The sequence below is a fragment of the Corvus kubaryi genome, unplaced genomic scaffold (assembly GCF_017639235.1).
Source record: "Corvus kubaryi isolate FWS band 111438036 unplaced genomic scaffold, C.kubaryi_AGA036_p1.0 37300, whole genome shotgun sequence".
NCBI classification, from domain to species: domain Eukaryota; kingdom Metazoa; phylum Chordata; class Aves; order Passeriformes; family Corvidae; genus Corvus; species Corvus kubaryi.
The window spans coordinates 11,012,057-11,018,581 of NW_024581093.1; the positions used below are offsets into that span (position 1 = coordinate 11,012,057).

Below are 6,525 nucleotides of genomic sequence, written 5' to 3' on the forward strand. Positions count from 1 at the left end.
GCTCAGTGAGCCCACCTGGCCTTCCTGGGGCACTGGCAGCACTCGGGCTTTGGCACCATCCCTCAGGGTCCTCTGGTTGTAACCCCTCACCAAACCTATCACCTGCAGCAGGGATGGCTTAGATTAGGGATGAAAATTCTGGAGAGTGGTTTGGAATATCAAGAAGAGATTTTATTGTCTCTGTTCTCATTGAAAGTGTGCCTACTGGACAGTGGCCAGTGCCCAAAAGGTGTGTGCTGTCCTTGGGTGTGTTACCTGCAGAAAGAGAGAACGTTCTCTCAGCCTGAGCAGGGAACATCTCCTTCCCCACGTACATCTGTCTGTGTATCAGCCTTTGAACCTATGGGAAATGCCTTTTATTTTGTTCCCAGGCACAGTGGTGGATTCCAGCAGCCCTGAGAGGACACGGTGGAGAGAGGAAGGAGAAGGGGGCAATCTGACTATCGTCAGTAGAGATCCACAAACACTCTTCTAAGGCTTGCTCTGGAGCAAGCTTTCTGTGCAGGCACAAATTGGGTGCCCCCAGAGTGACCTGAGCTCTTCAGGAGGCCACCAAGGGTGGAAGAGGGAGTAAAGGCCAAATTAGTGGCCACTTTTAGCCGTGAGACTTTGCAGCCCAGATGAGGGGCAGTGCCGGATGAGCCATCTGAACCTGTTGCACCCACAAGGTACCTGTCTCTGTGGAGGTCTTGCCTCACTTTCCTGCTCAATTTAAAGCCAGTCCAGTTATCCATCCCTGCATGGGGCCTCAGATCACAATCTCTTTCTGAGTCGTTCCTTCCACGGTCAGGTGTGTTCGTGGCCCATAGCACTGCCAGGCCAGCAAGTTTATACATACACATCCTGAGATGTGCTGCTGCTTAAACAAGGCTAGCCAGAGCCTCATTACTAAGATTTACACCGTCAGTTACAGAGATGCCCATCCAATCCTGTAACACATAAATTTATGGGCATCACAGAGAATTTTTTATTGTTAGAGCTCATATACAATGTGTGCCCTTAGTGACACATTTTTAAATAAAATATATTGTACTAGTGATTTCTAATGCTTAAAATAAAATAAAATAAAATAATAATCAACTTTTAGCTACAGTTTCCCCCTGGTTACTGAGCTGAACTTAATGACTGGCTGAAAAGTATTTGTCAACACAACAGCTGGAGAGCAACACTTTCTTGTGGCTTTATGTCACAGCATATGCCAGCCACTCAGAACATGTGATAATTCAACTGGAGCTGGTACTACAATAGCAGATGGGTTGAAGCATTGTTATTCTCACTCTAGCTCCCAGCCCTTGAGGGATCACTAAATAAAATCAAAGCAGATGGACCATTACAAGCTCATTTGTGTTCACTACAAGCACCTCAACCTCCAGTTGTGATATACTGCACCTTTGTATAAAATGACATGTATGGTAACATGGCCTAATGAAAATAGCATCAGACTTGGCAAGTGAGGAATGAGACTGGGAAATATGCACAGATCTATTTATCACTGAGTTCTTACCTTGTAGAAAGGGTCCAATTCTGTCCCTCTCTCCCCACCCCCCTGCCCCCAATGTTTAGCGTAGTATTTTTCTCCATGTTTATAATTTAATTTCCTCACACTTGTCACAAGAACTAAGAGGCGGCTGCTGGTTCTGGCTGTAGGAGCCAAGCAGGGCTCCCAGCCTGTGCAAAGACAAGATGAATGCTACTAACCAAGAGTGCAAAACTCATTCCTGCACACTCCTGATGAGTATGCTAATCCAGGTGGCCGGCAGGGGTCAAAGCTTTAGCACCTACTGGTACCTTTTTGCACCTGCAGGGACCAGGGCACCGTGTACATTTCTCAGCCTGCTCTTGCCATGAGGTGTTCCACAACTCTGCACTTTTGAGTTTATGGGGGACTTGGGGCATAGAATCAACTGCTCCACTAAATTCCAACATTTTTGTCTGTGAGATCCCAGTCAGCACTTCTGAGCGAATTCCCAGGGCATGGGAAGCACTTGCTTCCCCAGGATGAAAGATATTTAAACTGTCAGTTTCCAGAGGAGGATCCTTTGGGGTCTGCTGACAAAGTCAGAGTTTAAACTGAAAAATTCTTCTTGCTATCCTCAGCAGCCCAACATAAAATCAAAGGCACATCCAGTGCCTGCTTAAAAAATATCTTCTGAGCACCTTGTACAGCAATGCACCAACGATGTCACCTGAAGGCTTTGTCCTACGGTTCCCACCCTGACCATCCTGCTCCAGGGAGCTCCAGCAAGATGAAATACAGCAGGAAAGGTCTTGCTTCCCTTTATGACAACTGTGCTTCTCAACCACACAGACACAAACACACAAACACACACACGTGTGTGTGCAGTTAGTGACAACTCCCAAACTGAACTCCTCTCAAATGTGAGCTTTTTATATTTGTATGTATCTTTTCTTTCTGCCCAGTTTTAAACAGCTTCTGTGCCCTACTGCACAAACAGCTTCATTCAGTGCTAAATAGAATATACTGTGAACTTATTCAAGGCTTTGAGAGTTCTAATTTTTCCTGTATAAACAGGAAAAGTGGGAGTACACAGTGTTTGGGGAGAGTTAAATACTTTTGTTTCTGTCTGCAGGCAAGACCCATATAAGACTACGAGCTTTTAATAAATCTCCATGGGTCACCTGACTGCCACAGGTCCCCTCATCCAGCTCCTGCTGGGCTTTAAAGAGCCAGAGAGGTCCAGCAGTGGAAAGCCAAAGAAATCACTTCACTGGGGTTGATAAATACAGTTGAACTTCAGTGACTGCAATATGCAGTTGAAAAACTTGTCCAGCTTTTTCTGTGAAACAACCTCTTCCTGAATGTTTGAATTGTATAAAATGATGAATGGATCAGATAGTGTTTCTCACCTTACCCAGAAACTGCAGGGCAGCTGGACAGTGTCAAGGACAGTGCTTCCAGGGAGTATACTGCGTGCAGCTCGTGGCCATGTCCTGCTTTGTTTGCTCTTCCTGAGCACTTTCTGCTCAGTGTAGTGACTCATCCAGAACTGCAAATCGGTGAAACTCCGTCAGAGGCATGTGCAGGTCAGGTCAGGCATCAGCAGTGCCCCTTATCTGCTGGCCAGCTTTCCTATCAGCCAAACTAATTTGCTAAGATAATTCTGTTTTCTGCCACCTATTACAATAAATCAACCACTGTAGCTTCATTGAATTCTCTGCCAACTGCTGCCCTTGAAATTCTCAGACTGTATGGGGGGCTGGGAGGGAAATCTGTACTCTTCTAAATATAAGAAAGTTTTAGATAAACAACTTGATATTCTGGGCAATGCTGTACTTCCTCAGCCCCACATTAATGGTGTGCCAGAGTCAGCATAGACTGAGGCAAACCCCAATGCATCAATCATTCCTTGGAAAACAAGTTTTTTGAATAATGTGATCTCGGGTGGTAAAGCACAAACACAGCAAGTGGCACAGAGAGACAGAGAACACGAGCACACATTCAGGAAAGAGCCAGAGGAAAATGACTAGGGATTCACCATTGAAGAAAGAAGTAAAGGTGTTTCAATGAAACGGTAAGTCTCTGACAATTAATTTTGAAGAGAAAAAAAATATTGAGGATAGGTGGGAATTGAAGGAACAGTAAGCATCCCCAAGCATGCCTATTACAGCAACAAGACTTCAGGGGGAAAACTGTATTCTGCTTTTCCTTATAGCAATATCAAATACTGAGAGCAGCAGTGATATTACAATTCACAGCCATATTTAAAATTAGAAGATACACTAGTTTATACCTTGTATAGTTTATATATATTGTTTATATATAGTTTATATATATTGTTTATAACTTGTATAGTTTTGTTTAGATTAGATGTTTAATAATGCCAATTTGTTGGGGGGTTTTTTAAAGGGACCTCTATCCCTCATGAAATTTTGGCATTCTCTTTTGAATTATCCAGGAGATCAACACTGGTTTTGTAATAGCTCTGCTGGCGTAAAACTCAGCCTGTACCAGTTAGGTTGCTGAAGGGAGCCAATTCCTTCCTCAGCAACAGGGATGAGTTCATTCAGTCAATCATTTGGCAGAAGGATGTTTAAGCATAATTGCATATCCCCTCCCTGTCTTTAAATATTCAGAGGAAAAGTCACAGAAGAACCGATAAAGTAACAATAATAAAGGGGCTGAAGAACAGTATTATAGTGTGAACTCATATATCCCTTGGTTTCATTTACATGTTTAACAGCTGCTTGTTTCTCCATTATAGAAAGATCATTACCTGATTTGTAAGAAGAGAGAGGGAGTCTGTTCACCTTTGGGCAACTAGCTCTGCATTTATTAATAGTTGTTCCCCATCTCATTATACATTTAATTGCTGCATTATAATTTATTTATTCATTGATTTATTGTGATAGATGAGTAGAAACAAAATTACCTTTGCAAATTACTTTGATAGGTGGGAAGTTTGCATGGTTAAAAATACCCCAACATGCAGTGTGGAATGTGAGATGTCACCCAGTGAATAACATCTTCACACATAAGCACTAGCAGCGTCAAACTGGTCTCATTACAAAGTGAAGGCAAATCCAGCCAATTTATATACTGTTTAGAAAGAAATTACTATGTAACTTCTGTACAATTATCCTTACATTCCCAGATGTCTCTTTGCTTCATGGAACAGGGCACCGGCTGAAAAACGAAGGACAAAGAGGATGGAAAGCAAAGACTCGTCAAAAATTATAAAGCTAAAGGTGTAGAAAGTTTGCAGAGCACGTGGTGAAGCCAGGCCTGCCTTGCTGTCAGTGTGGGTGGGCAGCTCCTGCCGGGGCAGCTCAGCCCCACAGCTCCAGCACAGCACCAGCAACCAAATGGTGCCTCAGAGAGTCAGAGATAGAAAATACACACAGAGAATTATTTCCATTTTCAGTTATTAAGACATATAGGGAATAGTTTAGACCCAGAAAAACTCTGATTTTTTTTTCAATTAATTAAAACTAATGATTTTATTAAAGTTATTAATGAATAACAATAGCCACTATCAAATTTCTATATACACATATCAACCAGCTACAAAACTTGTCAGTTAGGGCTGCAAAATGCAGGTTGGTTTTTGGTGGGGGTGGTGCTTTTATTTTGGTCTTTACAACCTGGAGCCTGCACCAGCTCCCAGGGGCGGTGGGATTCCTCCAGGGCACGGTTCCTGAGCTGGCTGGGAGCAGGCTGCTCTTGGAGAGCCGGGAGGGAAGACAGGGACTGAGGGAGGCTGAGGTGCAGCCACACCACCAGGCCCAGCTCTCATGGCTGGACCTCTTCTCATGGAGTGCCTGGGTTCTCTTCTGTGACACTTCATTTAGCATGAAACTTTTTGGTGTGAAAATTCCTGTTGTTGATACAGTTTTCATCAGCTTCCACTGAGTGCTGCATTTGCCCTCAGATTTCCTTGGCATTTTTCATCTCCCAAGCAGTATCTGCTTTCATCACTCCGACACAGGCACCATTTGGATCCAGCCTTCCATGATGAGCCCAGAGCTGTTGCAGTGGAACCTGGCCGGCGTGCCTGGCCTCGGGCCGTGGGTCACACTGCCAGCCCAGCCCTGGGTCGCTCCGGCCCCACGGACTGCCCGTGGGCTCGAGCAGGAGGGAGTCACACCCCTGCCTTCTGCTTGGGGCAGGCTCGAGATGCATAAACGTGCGAGAGCTCTATGTGCAGCTGGCCGGGCGAGGCACAGGCAGCCTCAGAGCAGCCGGCCCCAGCCCGCCCTCAGCCGCGGAGCCGCGCGGGGACACAGGAGCGGCGCTCCCGCTCCGCGCGCAGCCGGGGCCGGCACTGCCCCCGCGTGGCCGCAGCCGGAGCCGCAGCCGGGCCGGCGACATCGGCCCCGCCCCGGCCTGCGCGCAGCCCGAGCAGCAGCCTACTGCCCGGGAAAAGCTCCGCCGAGAGCACAAACCGACCCTTTACAGCAGCCGTCTCCTAAACAGAACTTCTGCATCTATTTTTACAAGTGTTTAAGAATTTTCAGTAAGATAAAGGTTTTAAAATTACTTAAATTAACGGCATTCCTTTTGCACACCCAGGTAGGACTTTATTCACTATTCTTATCTATTTTTATTTATTTATTATTACAAAAATACTCAGGAAAATAAATAAATAAAAAGGTAAACCTAGAAGTACTGGATAGAATTTCTCCAGACAGAAAACACACATGAAGTGGGAGCAGCAGCATTATTCCAGGAGGAGCTGCTCACTAGGGTTAGTAAGGTGGCGTACTAAGCATTTAAAAATGAAATCATTTTCCCCCCACGAAAACTCCAGGTAGCTATAATCACTCTTCGGTGGTTTTCCCTTACAGCACCAGGTGCTAACTGGTCAAACACAAGTAGTATTCTTAGACTTGATTTTATATAGTACAACAAGTCCTAAGTTTCCCAGAAAAGGTGAAGGAAGGACTAAAAGAAATGTATGAACATAAATCCTCTGGTAAGTACACAAAACAAGCTAGTACACCCTGTATTCATGCTTTTGTATGAAACTCCCAAATTTCCAAGCCCCAAAGAAACAAATAGAGCCA

General features: G+C 44.9%; 1 long non-coding RNA gene across 2 annotated transcripts in view; it reads left to right on the forward strand.

Moving 5' to 3' along the window:
• The window catches only part of LOC121664299, a 193,062-nt gene extending 189,315 nt beyond the window's left edge, over positions 1-3,747 (forward strand). For both annotated transcript variants that reach the window (XR_006015947.1, XR_006015948.1), the window contains exon 5: positions 372-3,747. This is a non-coding gene — a long non-coding RNA (uncharacterized LOC121664299). The remainder of the gene's footprint in view (positions 1-371) is intronic.
• Positions 3,748-6,525: the final 2,778 nt, after the last annotated feature.